We start from the raw sequence: 15,824 nt of genomic DNA, 5'->3' as shown, positions 1-15,824 counted from the left end.
CCCCCCCATTGCTTCCCATGCGTGCAGGGTAGAGGGAGGCATGTGGGATGGGGCATTGCCACCACCGCCCCTTCCCCAGGGGCCACAGGCACACAAAGCTGGCAGCAGGAGGAGGAGGGGGATGGCCTGAGCCTTTGGGGCTGGCTCATGGTGGGACACCAAGTGATGCCACAGCTCATTACACGAGGGCCAGTGTGGAGGTAAGTGATGGCTCTAGATGGTCTGATTCAGCCCCGTTTCCCCCAGTTTCCCGTGGCTGGTGAGGGGTGGTGCAGACCACGGCTGGGTGATGAAGCTGATGCTCCCAGTGCCCGGGCAGGATCAGGGTGGCATGGCTGTGCTGGTTTTGCCCTAGCACCGCCATCCATGCAGGCAGCTGCTGCCTCCAACCATGCCTGAAAGTCAACAGGGAGAGAATTTTGCACTTTTTTCCTTTTGCTATGAGTGCAAACTTCCATCTGACGGCAGGGGCTGGTTGCTGGAGACACCCCGCAGCAGCCGCAGCAGATGCCAGCGGGAAAGAAAGTGCGAGGGATGGAGGGCAGCGGGGGAGAGACCGGGAAACTGGGAAACGCTTCTGGTGGGGGTGGGAAAGGGGCTTGTGCAACAGACAGCCTTTAATTAAGGGTCTTTAAAGCGTTTTTCCAGCTGGTTAACATTGCCTTGCCATATTGGAGTGGTTTAGAAGCAATGCTCCTCGGGAATGACTCCTTTCCTGTTGGCCCTGTGTGTGGGTGACAGGTCCCCACCCCACTGCTCCCGGTCCCCCATGCCTTCCAAAAACTGGGGCAGAGTAAAACAGGGCCATGCCTGGGTGGAGAGAATGGGGAGCCCTCTGCACTCACAGAGGGGCAAGATAGGGAAGAAGCCCATTCTCCGACCTAGTTGCAGCATCCAAGTATCTTTAATGAAGCTTCTGCAGCACCCAGAGCGGTTTGTGGGGGAAGCTGGTGGCATCGCCGGGCGCTGGGAGGGGATGGCTTGGTCTCACACACAGCATGCAAGTGCTGGATTGAGAATGCCAGTTCCAGCTCTGTGGGGTGGATACTGGTGCCAGGAACCAGCTGTGGGGCTGTAGCTGCTTTGTGGGGAGGTCTGGGCACAGGTACAGGAGGTCAAAGCTACACCTAAAGTGCAGGAGCTCCTGTCTGGCATGGTGAAGGTACATGAATATTCTCTCAATCAAAGTGGGCAAACACCGCTGCTCTGTGCTGTACCTGTGGCTGCACTGATGGTTTTTGTACTGCCTCTAGAAAAAATACCAAACCGACGAACACACATATAAACCCATCCAAGTTAGAGAAGGGTTTGCCCGGAGCAACCATCATGTGCATGTGGCTGAGCTGGTGCTGCGGAGCTGCTTCACACCCGGTGGAGGGTGGGAATATTCTCCAAAGATGTTTGCTCCCCCTCAGGTACTTGTTTGTGCCTGGCTGCTTTCAGTTTGGTGCCATGGAGCTGTGCTTGCCACAGGACGTGACTGCTTTCTCCACTGATAGTGCTCAGATTTGCCCTGCGTGTCTCCTGCCCTTGTGCCTTGGTGCTGGGCAGGACTGTGCTGCCTTCAGGTCTTTCTTCACAGCAGGTTTTACTCATGGCGATACAGCCCTATGTTAACGTCCACCCTGAAAGGTTTCTGCTCTGACCTTGCTCTAGTTGCAGTGGGAAGAAGTTACCGTGGGGGCCCTTTCTGCTGCAACTCTCATGTTTCCTCTGTGGGGTGCCACATCCAGCCGTGCTGTCCAGCCCTTCCTGCCCACAGCTGCGGGATGCCTGGGCGGGGGGGGGTGATGGGGGTGCCATGGGGCACCCAGGTATCTGCTGGAGCTAATGGTTCTGTCCCGTTTCTCCTGCTTCAGTCAACTTGCAGAAATGAGCTTCAGAGTGAAAGCATTTGTCCACCTGCCAGCTGGGGTTAGACTTTGCTTTGGACATAAACCTGCACAGAGGTGTTTATGCTGAAACTACTTGGGGACTTGTTCTGCCTTTTGAGCTTCATTTGCTCCCCCAAATCCTCCTGGAGCCTTTACACCTCCATCCCACACTACACTGCCAAAATTACCTTGTACAAAATCTTGGAGGTGAGAGCAAAGCTGCCTGCTGGCCGTGAGGGTGGGATGGGTGCATGCCATGATGTGCTGTCCTCGCTTTGCTGGGAGATTTATCCGTGTGATGAAAGGGAGGAACCTGCCCCAGGAATCAGCGTCACACCAGGACATCACAGTGTGCTGTAAATGATGCAGGGGACTGGTATTAGTGGGGTGGTCTGCAGGGGTGCCCCCAGTCCTGTCTCTTCTCTTGCATTAGGTTTAAGTTTCTGGTAGCAGGGGAGGGATGTGTGTGTGTTTGGGCAGGGGGTGCTCTGCTGCCCTTCCTCGCCAAGGCCAGAGCTGTTCTGCGAGGGCAGGCAATGTGTTTGCAGATGGAGGTTATTCCCTCTGTTCCTCCACGGGCTTTCCCAGCGTTTCCAGGCTCAGCGGAAATCTGCGGGTGCCAAATCCTGCCACGGAGCATGCTGCGCGCAGAGCTGCCTGTGTTAAAAAGCCACTTTTGTGCGTTTCTCTGTAACCCTAAACCTTTCTCTAGAAATGAGTACAAACTGACTGTTGTCCACTGCCCGGGGTTTTTCCTCCTCCTCCTCCTGACGAGGTTTCAGGCAGGAGCTGCATTTGCAGAGGAGGTGATGCAAACCCAGCTGTGAGTGGGCTGAGGGTGTTTTGCTTAGAAAGGGAAAAATCCCCCTTTTTCAGCAAAATATCCCCTGACTGCTGGAGCAGGCACCATCACTGCAGTCCCTTCATCGAATTTGAGGCTGAGGATGGGATGGGTGAGCATCATCCTCCTCTTCTTTCTCTGCCCACCCCAGCCTCACTGCAGCACTCCCAGGTTGAAGTTCTCCACTGTCAACTCCAATGACATGGACTGGGGCTCCCTCTGCTTTTACAGTGCTTTTATCTTTGGAAAAAATCCCAATAAAAGCTAAAAGGCAACTTTAATAGTGTAATATTAGAGAAGGCTGGATGAGAAGTGCTGGGAGAGAAGGGCTCCTGCCCTGGGCCAGGGCTGTGGCACAGCTGGGGCTCCCAAGCATGGATCCATGGTTGCCGCTCAGGGACACAGAAGTGGGGGGAAAAATATAAAATCAACATTTTTCTGGGCTTAGCTGATGTGTGCTGATGTGCTGTGTTCAGGCAAGGGGAGGATGGACTTACCCCACAGCTGGCACAGCAGATTCCCGTCACATTTAGGACTGCTATTGGGGTTATTTAGACTTGTCTGAGCTAAAGGCCAGTCGGGTACCTGCCTGTGGAGGATGTGATCCTGGCGCAGCGTGCCCAGGGCCAGGTGCATGTTGGTGAGCAGGACAGTGCACAACAGGGCAGCAAAATGTAGGCAGAGGCTGAAACACTGCCCAGAGCAAGCGCCTGTAACCGGCAGAAAACATTCCAAGTCTGGAGAGGCTTCGCAATAATTTCCACATTCCATAATTTTTCTCAAGAGGGGAAGAGAGGCAAGCCTGAAATAATTACCCACACAAGCAGTCATTGAAATGTTCTTTACTGAGAGCACTGATCACTTACTGTATTTACAAGAAAATGTTGGCTCTTGGAGCATAAAAGCAAGCAATGATTAAAGCTCTTGTTTTCAGGATCCGTGAGCCAAAGCACAAAAGTCTATCACTAGATTCAAGTTTGAACTTGGCAACCAGCTCCTACCCATGGAGTGGCCAAGGTGAAGTGGCTCTGCTCAGTAACTGTGGGGTTCGGGGTGCTGGGGAGCAGAGTAGGTGCTGGTCCCCCCACCCCACTCATGCCAGGTGTATGGGGGCATCTCCAGCAGTGAGGACTTGTGCCTTCAGCCCTGGCAGTGAGTTGGGGCATTTTGCAGGAGGTGGAAGATGTTGCAGCTCCTTGGGGCTGTGAAAGGTTCCTTGGTGGTAGAAAGGAGTAGGTGCTGAGCTTGAGGACGAGCTGGGAGATGGGACCAGTGGGTGTCTGCTGCCTGTGTAGCAAGAGAGGATATTTTGGGAGAAGGCAAAAGGCCCCAGTGTGCGCAGGCAGCGATGCAAAGCAGGCGCTTGGATGGTGGTAGAGCTCTCCGACAGCTTATGCTGCCTGGAGTTGGGGATCCCACTTTGGTCTCCAGGGTGTCTCAGGCTGCACTCACCCTCTTTGGGTAGTGACCAGCTAAATTGGAAGTATCTGCCCTGCTGAGAGGCTGGCAGGGTGTCACGCAAGCCCCAGGGTAAAAATTTGCAGAGCTGATGAAAGCACCCTTTTGTGCTGCCCTATGTACCACCCTGCTCAGAAATGCTGCCCTGAGATGAACTGGGACCAGCAAGACCAGAGCTCGCAGCATCACTGGAGATGTTGCTGGAACAGCCTCGTTGCTGCTGTCACACATCAGAGTGGGGGGATACTGCAAGGTGCAGGGCCCCTGTGTTAGGAGAGGGCACGGGGATGCTGCAGGAGCCACCAAAGGTGCTGCAGCAGCTGCATGTGCAGCATCACCCAGGCAGGCAGCACAAGAGGACCTGTGCACAAAATCCACTCCTGATCCACAGGTCTGCACAATTCTGCTGCTTCCCTGTAAACTGCTCCAGTCCTGATTGGGGACCTTTTTTGAGACTGGTTTCATGGCTGGGATATTAGTTTGGTGCAAGGTTATCTTCTCTGGGAAGTGATACTTTTTCAGCAAAGTCAAGAGGAGTTGCCTGTGAGTGCCTGTTGGGACAGTTCCATATGTACCTTATGGTGCTGGGGGTCTCTCCTAAAACCAGGCTGTGTTTAAGATGCACGGCATCCTGCAGTGATGGGCAGCTGTGCAAAACCAGAGGAGCGCCTGCTGCAGCACAGCCCCTTCTGTGGGTCTGTATTTCATCCCGAGACTATAAAGGCTGATGATGAGGCAGGATGCTGAGGTCAGTGGTACATTGTTTTGGTGTGAGTGTCCATGGAGTCTGTTTTGGTGTCGTGTCGTGGCTGCTGGAGGTCCTGGAGCTGTTGGAAGAGTTGGCACTAGTGGGAGGAGCTCTGCCCAGTGTGGACAGGCAGCTCCAGGAGCTGGGCATAAATTTGAGCCAAAGAAACTGGTTTCTTGCTGGTATAAATCAACCTTGTTTGGTTCACCGCAGCAGCATGATTGAGACCAGGTCAGGATCTGGTTCAGACCTTCCTACATTGCTTGTTAAGCTCCTGTCCTTGAGGAAGGTGTCAGTTCACCTTTAAGCTAAGATAAATGAGTCCCAGTGTAGCAACACTAAATCTATCCAGCCTTGTGCTTGGCTTTCCCTGATATCTCTTCTTGCTGCAGGACAGGGAGGGCTTCCAGAGAAATACTTGGGACAGCTGAGGGACACAGTTCTGCATGGACAGCATTATGCAGAGTCCCCTGGTGCCCTTCTGGAAAAAGTGCAAGAATTCAGACACAGGACAAATTCAACACACATTAACTCTATTAATCAAGCAACTGCTTATACACAGGACTGTTACGTACTGCCTTCCTCTTCTCCCTGAGTGTGGTCAAATCAAATCAAAAAAAGATCCTTGCAGAGACCTTTTATTTCTAGCAGTGGCCTCCTGGCTGTCATGGATTGTGTGGCACTGAAGGTGCTGTGGGGATCCAGCTCCTGGTGTGGCCATGTGTCCCTCGGTTGCCCCCACTCCAGCTCGGATGCAGCTGAGCAGTTGCTTTTTGTATGTTATGGCGCTTCTGGCATTAACTGGGAGCATCCCATGGTGGGCACAGGGCTGCATGCCACGTCCCCAGGGGTGTCCTCACAGCACTGGCCATTCTGGCTGGGAGCCCTGTGCCAGCCCAGGGCACAGCTGTCACCAGGACCCACCTGGGAGCTGAACTGGCTTTGTTTTTGGATGAAAATGAGCATTTCAGGAGCGGCTCTGTCAGCCCTGTGCTGCTGGTGCAGTCCCGCCAGCCCAGGAAGGGGTGTGCATTAGGTCCTGGCAGATGGGCAGCCTTCAGCCGTGTCCTCTGCTTGCTTGCCTGAGTTGTGCTTGTTGGAATTATTTACTGCACTGATCAATAAATACTATAGGCAGCGGGCTGTATTTCATGAACGCAATGCTATACACATGCCTACTGCTGTATTTCAAGAGCATAAATAACACTGGGGCATCAGCAGAAATTAAAACCAAACAGATATAACTTAGAACAATTTACACCCAGAAATTTTCAACACAGTGGGGAAAGAAGGAAGGAAACAACAGCTTCAGACAAGGCTTCTGGGCTGTCTCCTGCCTTTCCTAGGCTGCTACGTTGCCTGCCCATGGCTCTGGCTTTGCTCCTGCTTCCAGCCGAGGCAATATTGGCTGTTTCCCACCAGCACAGGCCAGCCACTCGCTTTCCCCATGACCCTTCACGCGTGAGGACACAGTCCCAGACAATTCAAGAGCCACCTTTGGCACGTCCCACCTGCCATCGGCCAGTCCCAGCAGTGGCATGCTGGCGTTTATTTTCCTAGTGAGCGTATAATCCAGCAGCATGTGCTGCAGTCACTGCGTTGTTTGTTTTCCTTCGAAATGCAATATAGATCTAATTATATGAAAACAAGCTATAATAAATAGAGGGGTTATTCAGCGCAACCCCCTAAGTGCAGGCAGCGAGCGCTCGATTCCCCTTCCCTCTGGTAGCGTTTAAGCATTTCCCCCGCATCGGTGATGCAGACGTTCTTCATAAATCAGCGGAGGTAGGAGCACATTTGCTCCCCCGTCTTTGAAGAGGCGTCAGATCTCTGAACAGAGGCTTCTTGCTGGGTGATCCTCCGGGGCTGGTTCTCATTTCCTTGTAGGAGGTGGGTCTGGAGCCCATTTTGTGCATTTGGGAAGGCATGGAGGGGGGGAAGGGGAAGAAAAAAAAAAAAAAAAAAAAAAAAAAAAAAAAGAAAAGCCTTGACACCACAAGCGCTGCGCACCATTAACATCCCACTGACACAATTATTTACCAGGAAGACGCACATATTGATTTGGCAGTAACCGCACACGCCACGGCAGGGCTGAGGTTGTGGGGATGCTGAAAGACTCCATAAGTATAACCTGGGCTTTCCGCTTGCCTTGGTTTAGGCTTGATCCTGCCTAGGTGCTCAGCAGGCCTGACCCTGGCTGGGTTAAGCCCACAGCAGTGCCTAATGTACTGTGGCTTTTGCTGCTCTGGTGTCACCCCTGCCTTTGCCATATGTCCAGACCCTACGAGGAGGGTGATGGCACCGAGGGCTGCACTGGAGGTGGTGAGGAGCAGCTTCTGGTGGTGAGGGATGGGAGATGGCCATGCTCCCCATTGATTGCTGCCAGTCCATGATGGCAGCTACATCTTTGGACACCTTTGTGAAATGTCAGCCTGTTACAGAGCTTTGCTGGGAATCGCATATGTGGCCCCTCAGACTAGGGGATGGTGAAGGATGGAGACAACATGGAATGAGGTAGGACCCTGGATGGGCAGTCCTTTCTCTCTCCTGTGGGGTCCCTGTGGTGCTGAGGGCCTCGGGCAGGGTCCCCGCAGTGCCTTATGGCTGGTGAGGGCCCTGTGACATGCCTCTGCTGTGCTGAGGAGTTTTTTGCTGTGCTCACTGCTGTCAGCCCTTGGGAGGAGCCTCTGGGTGCACCCAGCCTTTGGCTGCAGTAACTCCCTGACAGATGGGGATGAAGGGCAGCACCTAAGGCTGCAGAGGATTGCATCTTCCCTTGTGCAATTTAACGGAAGAAAAACTATCAAGGTGAGGCATTGAGAGTCCCCAGCTTCTGGGGGCAAGCTGCAAGGGAGGTCAGTGAGGAGGGAGGTCAGTGAAGAGGAAGGTCTGTTCAGCGCTGCCCAATTTTGACTGTCTTGGAGCAAGGGTGTTAATACATGAAAGCTACATGGTGGCACAAGGCATCCATCCCTGTGCCCAGCCACTCTCGTACCCCTCCTAAACCTCTCCGGTGCATGCATCAACTGAGAAGGGCTATTAAATGTGTCCCTGCACAATTTTACGCACCATGTTAGGGCCAGGTTGTCTGAAGAGGAGTGTAAGAGGTTTTTCCAGCTAGCCCATCACCTCTGTGACACTAGGGAGCTAGGCACTAAGGATTGACACCCTCTGGACATGCCCTGGGAGATGCCTTCATGCAGGAAGGGCTTGGATGCTGCTCCAGGAGAGAATCACCAGCTGCAGCCAGGACCGCCAGAGTCATACAGGCAACCACAGCAGGGAGAAACTCCCTGCAAGAATTGTAAGGAATTTATCTGGCAGTTTTTTAAAGGTAATTGTAACATGAAGGTTGAACTGGAAGATTTCTGCCTCGCTGGGTCATTTCCACTGAGGAGCTGGCAGCAGGCAAGCTGCTGAGTGAGGAGTCGGCATTGCCATATGGAGCTCTGCTCTGGCTGCTTGTTAAAGGAAAAAATCATACAAGGCCAGGACTTGGCAACCCTTCTCCGCAGAGACCACTTGTGTGGATAAATGTTACTCATCGGTGTTACTCAGTGCTACAGGATCTGGCCCACATTCATAAAGAAGAACTGCATTTTGGCCTGGGTTCAGCAAAGCACTCACATATGTGCTCAGTGCAAAGCACACAAGCGGTCCTGGTGACTCCCTGGGAGAAATTTTGTGCTTAAACACACTCTTTGCTGGATCTGCACTTTCATCTGGCTTGACTTTTTTGCCTTCGATCTCCCTTGGCTTTCCTGGTGGAGGCAGCCTCCGTGTCAGCCTGCACTCCTGCCGTGTCTCCATTGGGTTTGGCTGACAGGAGCCATATAAAACGGGAGCTGAAGACTTGCTAAAGAAGGTTGCAGTGAGGAGGCTGAAGCAGGCTGGGAGGGCTACATCTTATTTCTGTTGTTAAGAGCAGGGAAGAGGGAGGAAGAAATTCACTGAAATTGGAAGGCCAGGTATTTAAGAACGATAAAGGAAAAAAAAACCTCAAACCGAAACCATCTTTGCATGCGTTGTTGTGTAAATAGTCCATGGGATTTTGTAGCCACAAGGTCCTCCAGAATCTGAGGGCAGAAGACGAGACGATGAAAGCGTGAGGCACAGGTAATGAAGTCATACCCTTGGCTATTAGACGGGAGACACTTTGGAAGGGAATCAGACTTCAAGGCTGGAAGTCACAAACCCATCGATCGCATCTCAGCCCAGTTCTCTGCAAGCTCCTTCTTGCCTTTTTGAAACCGTGGGTTTATCCATGAGACACAAGATCCCAAGTTAGACAGGCTTTCATCTGTGCGACGATGGCTGCTCCTCTGTTTCTGCACTCATCTTTAATCTAACTCCACCGGCTGCAGCAGAGTTACATCGGGGACACATTTGGCCTCCAGTATTTACACACGCAAGTGCCAATTTCCCCTTTCGTTTCATAAACGGGTAGTTAAGTACATTAGGGAGCCACGTGAATTGGGACAGCAATCATACAGGCAAGCTCCAGAAAAGGAAATACTAATGTACAGCAAGACAAGAACAAATTCAAGAGAATAGAAGGAACTCTTGTTAGATATGAAGTGCGTTGCCAAGCCAGTGAATCTGGATGTAGTTAGAGAGGTGTACAGTACACACAAAAAGTCTGTAATATTTTATTCCAGGGATATATATTTCCGGGACAAGTTGTTAGATTGACCTCTAGTGTTCACTTTCTAAAGGGAAAATTTCTTGATAACGTCCTGCTTTGATCAGGTCTCGTACCTTTGCACTCTGAGCAGGCTTTGGGGGGAGGTTTTGTTTTTCTAATGGATAAAAACTTAAAATGTCAGTGTCAGTCTGCAGGAATTTTCTAACAAGCTGGCTGACAGGCAGCCAGGCGTACCGTGGAAATGTTGACACATGATTACCTAGGAAGGGGCTGGATGTGGTCCTGGCTCTCAGAGGCAATGGGAGGCTTGCCACCACCGCGCTGGGGCCAAGCGCTCAGCCAGATCAAAGGTATATTTTTGCTGGAAAGTTTAGCTTGGACACGTCATTTGGATTTCACTGGTGCTCTGTTCACTGAATTCTGTGGTGGGGGAAAAAATTTTATTTACTCTAAAATCCCAGTTTTCTTTTACAGCCATCCCAATATGTCTCTAAGAATTATGTCCCAGGTTTTCCTCCTTATGAACTGCTCATGCAGGGATCAAGTTTTAGACTTGGTTGGAAACCAGAGCAAATGAAGTTTGGAAGGGATTTCCCCCAGTTTTGTCGCTGGAAGACGCTCATCCCGTGTGTCCTAATTGGTACTGTTCAGTATCATGTGTCTCAAACAGAAATCCAGATATAATTTATTTGGTTTTGGTTTCCTTGATTTGAATAGCTGAAAATGTTTGAATGGCAGCCAACTGATGCTAAATATCTTATTTTTTTCTCCCAAAGCATTCTCCCCTAGTGTCAGGGAGCTGTCACTAAAACTATTTTTAATTGTTGTATTTTTAATTAATGATGTTTTGTTGGAAAATATTCATCATTTGTTTGCTCAGAGAGGGAGGAGGAAATTCTAGTCTTGGGGAAAGTGATGAAAATCCAAGTAATTTCAGTGACCTCATTTAAATTATTTTGGAATTATATGCGAGAGAAGTTATTCTCTGTAGCCTAAATGCTCTCATGCTGCTTGGAGGCTCCAAAAAAAAAAAAACCCAACACTTTCCACCTCTGTAGTTTCAGGCAAACTGAACAGCAAGCTGAGGGCTTTAAAATCATGGGCAATCAAAGACTAATCTCTAAAAAAGCAGAGTAGAGTATCGCTGTACGGACAAAGAGAACTGAAGAAAAAAGACGTGTCAGTGTTTTAAGCAGTGAATTCCTACATAGACATCTTATTCTGGCTTTTTTCTCTAAAAAAAGACACAGAAAGATAAGTTCTGGGATACGTTTGTTTGCTAGCTGTTCCCTGAAAATATACCAACTACTTAGTAACTATCCAGAAGGTCTTAGATTTCAATTGTGATGTTTATTTTTTTCTAAAATTCTGCGACAGCCACCTGACGTGAGCCGATTTCAGCGTATAGGCTGGCGCTGACGGCTTGCTTTCCCCTCTGGGTTGTGGCCTCTTGACTGCGTTGTGTGACGTTTCTGCTCCACCATTGTGCGAATGTTGCAGAAGGGATTAATTAGCGTTGAAATAGTTAAGAATTGAGCTTGCTGATTAACGGACATCCAGACCCTGCCTTGGAGAGCGAGGACGCTGCCTCCCTTCAGCACAGACCACTGCAGAAATGACGTGCTTGCTGCATTCGGGCCCTGTAGCTGCCATTCACTCCCTGGTCGTGGGTCTGGTTTTAAGCAGTTTCATGTGAATTCATCAGAGGGAACAGGGAGACTTTGTTGTCTTGAGAGCAGCTGTTGTTTCAAAACGCTGTCCTTCCTGGACAGCTGGAAAGAGCGGTGCTTACATGTCCCACATAGCTTTACACCTTAAAGAAAGCATTTTTTTTAATTCTTTGCCAGCAATAGGGCTTTCCTCATGCAGAAGAGAGCTGCTGGCATCTCCGCCCGAGCACCCGGCACGTGGTCCTGTTTGCTCACACACGTTCGGCGTCTGAGCTGCCTGCAGGCACACAAGCACCACTGGCGCTGCTGCCACGCGGGTGCACCAGCCTCAGGTCTTGGTGTCTTCCCTGGACCAAAGAAGCCAGAATTAGCACAGATTAGGCCGGAACCAGCCATAGTTCGTGTTATTTTTAGTTTTAAAATAAACATCCAGGTTGCTGTGCAGCTCAGAGCAAGGAAATCCCACTGAAATAGCATTGCGATTAGTGGGGACCAGGATGAGGGAGATGCAAGGCAAAGCAAGAGATGAACAATAACTTGCTGCAGTGCTGGGGAAAAATTTAGATTAAATATCCCTCAACACACTGAGCACCTGTTGGCTGCTCATCAGCACCTGCATTACTTCTGCTAAAGATGTCCATCATTACTCTATCAGCACTCCTGATTTGCAGCCAGTTCAGGTATCAATCAAAGCCGCTGAACAGTGAATACCTTTAATAATTTGCTGCTTTTAATGCATTCAGTCAGGCCAATTACATAAAATTACAGGTCTGCCCTTTTCATTTTACAGATTCTTTTTGTCCTAAGAATTTATAAATATTCAATGAACCCACTCAGCAAATGCTGTCAACAGCACAAAACTCGCAGAGCAAATATTTTTATATTGCTCTAACTTTGAAGATCCTTTTGAAGATGATTTCTGAAACGTCCTTGCTGTCTCTGGACAGGGACCAGCTTACACTGCATGCAAACGGTACTGATCGTCACGTAGCAAATTGCTAAGTGAATTACAAAATGGCATTTGCACTCCTTGACCATGCCAATGAGTGTAATTTAAATAAATCCATTCATGAAGGCCAATTAGCAGGGACTGTGCAATCTGCAGCTGTGTATAGGAAGTGTCTGCTAATCACAGATTGAATCTGGCAGAGTGCTAAGTGCCGCTGAAGTGCTAGAGAGTTAAAATCACTCAGACCTTTCAGAGATCAAGCACTAGATCGGAAAAATACTGAATTAATATTGTTGCACTCCCACAGGGGCTGGTGCTAGTACTGGAGAGGGGAGCAGGTCCTCATGTGGTGCTCAGGAAACTGCTTCTGGTCTTTCTCTTGCCTCTCTTTTTCCAGTTGTCAAAGGGAGATAACGATGCTGATTTCTTTAGAGACTACTCTGAGGTCAGCTGAGGAGGAAAGATTGAGTAAAGCTGAGTAACTTTTGTTTTATCAGGCTCTCCTAACCTGGAGAATCAGTTGACATTGTAAATTAACAGGAGATATTCAGGTTAGACATTTGTTTATTGTAAGTACCAAAAAAAGATGTTATTTGTTTACAGTAACCTACAGGAGCCCAAATCACTGACTGTCCCCTGCTGTGCCACGTGCCCCACGAATAGCAGATGTCACAGCATCGTTGTGAGACAGGTACATCAGTCAAATGAATTCTTGCCTCAGTATCTGCAAGTTAGAAATTAAACATCTAATCACGTCTTCTAGGGAAATAACTCTGGTCTCACGTCCACTGCCTTTGTGCCTGCAGACAGATCTGTGCATCCCTTCATGATGGCCCTGATAACATCTTCCTAGCAGGAGCTATCATGGGAAAGTAAAAAGCAGCTTTTTTTTTTTTTTCCCAAAATGTAGACACATTGAAAATGGGAGTAGAACTAAACCACAAAATAAAACCACCTGATCATTAGATGTCTACTGAGGCTATGGGGACACCGAGGAGTGCTGCACAACAGCATCCTTGTTCTGGTGGCTTTGAAATGAAACAAAGCCTGCAGCCCTGGGCCAGGGACACTGGCAGCGTTGGGTTTCACCTGCTCTTTGTGCCTGTGGGAGACAAACCTGGACAAAACCTAACGAAAGTGCTGACCATGCTGGGCAGCAGCACAAGATCCCAGCTCGGTTCAGCAAGGCTCCATTTAAGCAGGTGTTTATGACCCACCAAAACCTTGCTGAGGTACAAGCTCAGTGCCTGCAAGGCCATGGGCTGGGATCCTGCTTTTATTACCCTCTGCAGCAGTGGAGACCCCACAGATCTCATTTCATTTGTTTTTTTTTCCTGGTTTACCTTGCAGTCATGGTAGTAAGAACGAGACCTGTACCTTTGCCAGCATTTTCCAGCTAGTGTACAAGTTCTTCCCAATCAATTAGGACCCCATCACCATGTTCATTATCTTCTGCTTGTTTATTAGCTTGAGATAATTAACAGAACTAACAAAAAAATCACCTCATTCTGGTTACTGGAGACTTCAAATCTATGGAACAAAGTTAAATCCATGGATCATACTGTATATAAAGGTGACCTAAAAAAACAACCACCCAGGCTGTCAGTTCTCTGGCATGCCATTTGTCATCAGCACAGTGTAATTATCATGGACTTTAGTGACACAATAAATATGAGAGCACAGGTGGTATCCATTTTCAGCTGTTTAATTGAAGAAATGAAAGATCCTATAATACAGAGTCAACACAGAGAATTTGTCAGACTACACTAAAAACTTCAATAGCCATGACCTTGAGGTCATAAAATTACTCATCAAGAGTAAAATTTTTTATGATACAGAAGTGAAGAGTATCGATTTTTATAAAAAATAATTTTATATGCAATATAAATGGACAAAATAGCTCACTCCAGTCTTCTTCAGGCCCTTGAAAACCCCAGAGTGCTGTCTGCAAATCAATACAAATAATATCTTAAACCATAAATTTTAATTCATTTATAAAATATAGGCTGCAATCTTTTTTTCCTTAGAGCTATCACACACACACACACACAAAAAAATAATCTAGGGAACTGTTCCTCCAAAGCTTTCTGAAATTTGCTTTGTCTTGCTGGTGTGTTGTGCATTTGTAATTGCAGCAGAACAAGTCTGACTTTAGACTCCTGGGTTGGTGTTTTGTTGGGTTTAAGTCTGGGGATGTGAGATTCAGCAATCCTGCTAAATGCATTTGGTTAGGAAAAAATCTTCCAGAGCCTGCTGTGGAGTAGCACTGCAAGAAAATACAGAAATGTTGTTAAACAGCAATCAAAAGATGCAGCCAAAGTGGTTCAAATTAACATCCTACCTGGGAAACCTGGTGTAGGTCGGGGTGAAGCTGCTGCCCCAGAGGGAGCGGCAGGGCGGCAATGGCGGGGGGACTTGGGTAAAGCCCCACAGATCAGGGGACTCACAAAAGAAAGTGAAACCCAAGCACTGAACCCTCAGCTCTGGACTTGACACAGAGCTCGCTGACTGGAGCCAAAGCTGACGGTGCTGTGCTCTGGGCTGGCCGCTCTGGGCTGAGCGCCCTCCCTCAGGTACATGAAAGCTGCAGGACTCTGAATTTCTGGCGGTGTTTTACTTCTTCTTGGCAGCCATCCCCTGAGCCAAAGGGCTGTGGCCGGTGCCCGCTGTGTGGAGCTCTGGCCGCCCTCACACCGCTCCCCGTCGCACCCACGCTGCCCCTTGAAGGAAGATCCCGCGCAGTGAGAGGGCACGGAGCCCTTTTCCCGCCCACAGCGCTTGCCGCCATTTTGTCTCCCTGTCCAGAGCACCACACACCTTCCTTTCAGGGCGCTCCCTTCCTGCCCGGCTGGTCTGTGTCTCCCCTGAAGCCCCTTGGTGGTAGGTAGAGCTGGTAGGGGCTCCTGTCTGACCAGCCTCCAAGCTGGCCTGTCCCTGTCTGCGTGGGACGGCCGCCATAAGCTGCTTGGGCTTGGGCAGGGAAAGGAATGAGAATGACAGAGGGCCCACGCAAGAAAAACCTCTTTGTGGTGTAGAGCCAGCATGGCTCTGGGGGTGCAAGCTTGTCTGGTGCCAGATACCAGTTTGGGATGAGCTGGTGGTGCCAAAGGCTTCATACTTTTGTTTATTGTGATTTCCATCTTGTCCTTTCTCTCAGAAGAAGGTCTGATCCTGGGGGGTGGCGGGAGAAAGTTCCCGCAGCTGTCCTCAGAGCTCAGGCCCTGCCCTGCGGGGGTAAGTGAGGGGTGCAACTGCATCCTGCAGCTTCCCCCGGCAGGGCCTGCAACAATTTAAACCCTAAATTGCCTTTCTAAGCTTCCTTGGATACAAGTGTTCCCAGTGCTGTTTTCTTTAACCTGATTCAGCTGTGGTGTGAGGTATGTCATTTAACAATATTTAACTTCTTTTGAGGCAAGAATATTACCATGCCTTGGAGGGAGCATTGAGGTGACTTTCCTACATAGGTGAACATGAACATGAATTCTTCCATATAATGGGCTGGGAAAAGGTTTGAGGGCCCCATTGTTCAGTAGTTTTTGTAAGGCAATTTTGAGATATCTTTCTGTGAGAGTTCAGTCTGAAATGCTCTTTTAGAGAAATCACTTAGTTCTCAGGTAACTGCTTACATTTTTTGAAGCA

Source organism: Athene cunicularia (genome assembly GCF_003259725.1).
Source record: "Athene cunicularia isolate RWA chromosome 14 unlocalized genomic scaffold, athCun1 chr14_part1, whole genome shotgun sequence".
In the NCBI taxonomy this organism is placed as follows: Eukaryota; Metazoa; Chordata; class Aves; order Strigiformes; family Strigidae; genus Athene; species Athene cunicularia.
Note: the sequence above shows the minus strand (reverse complement) of the source record.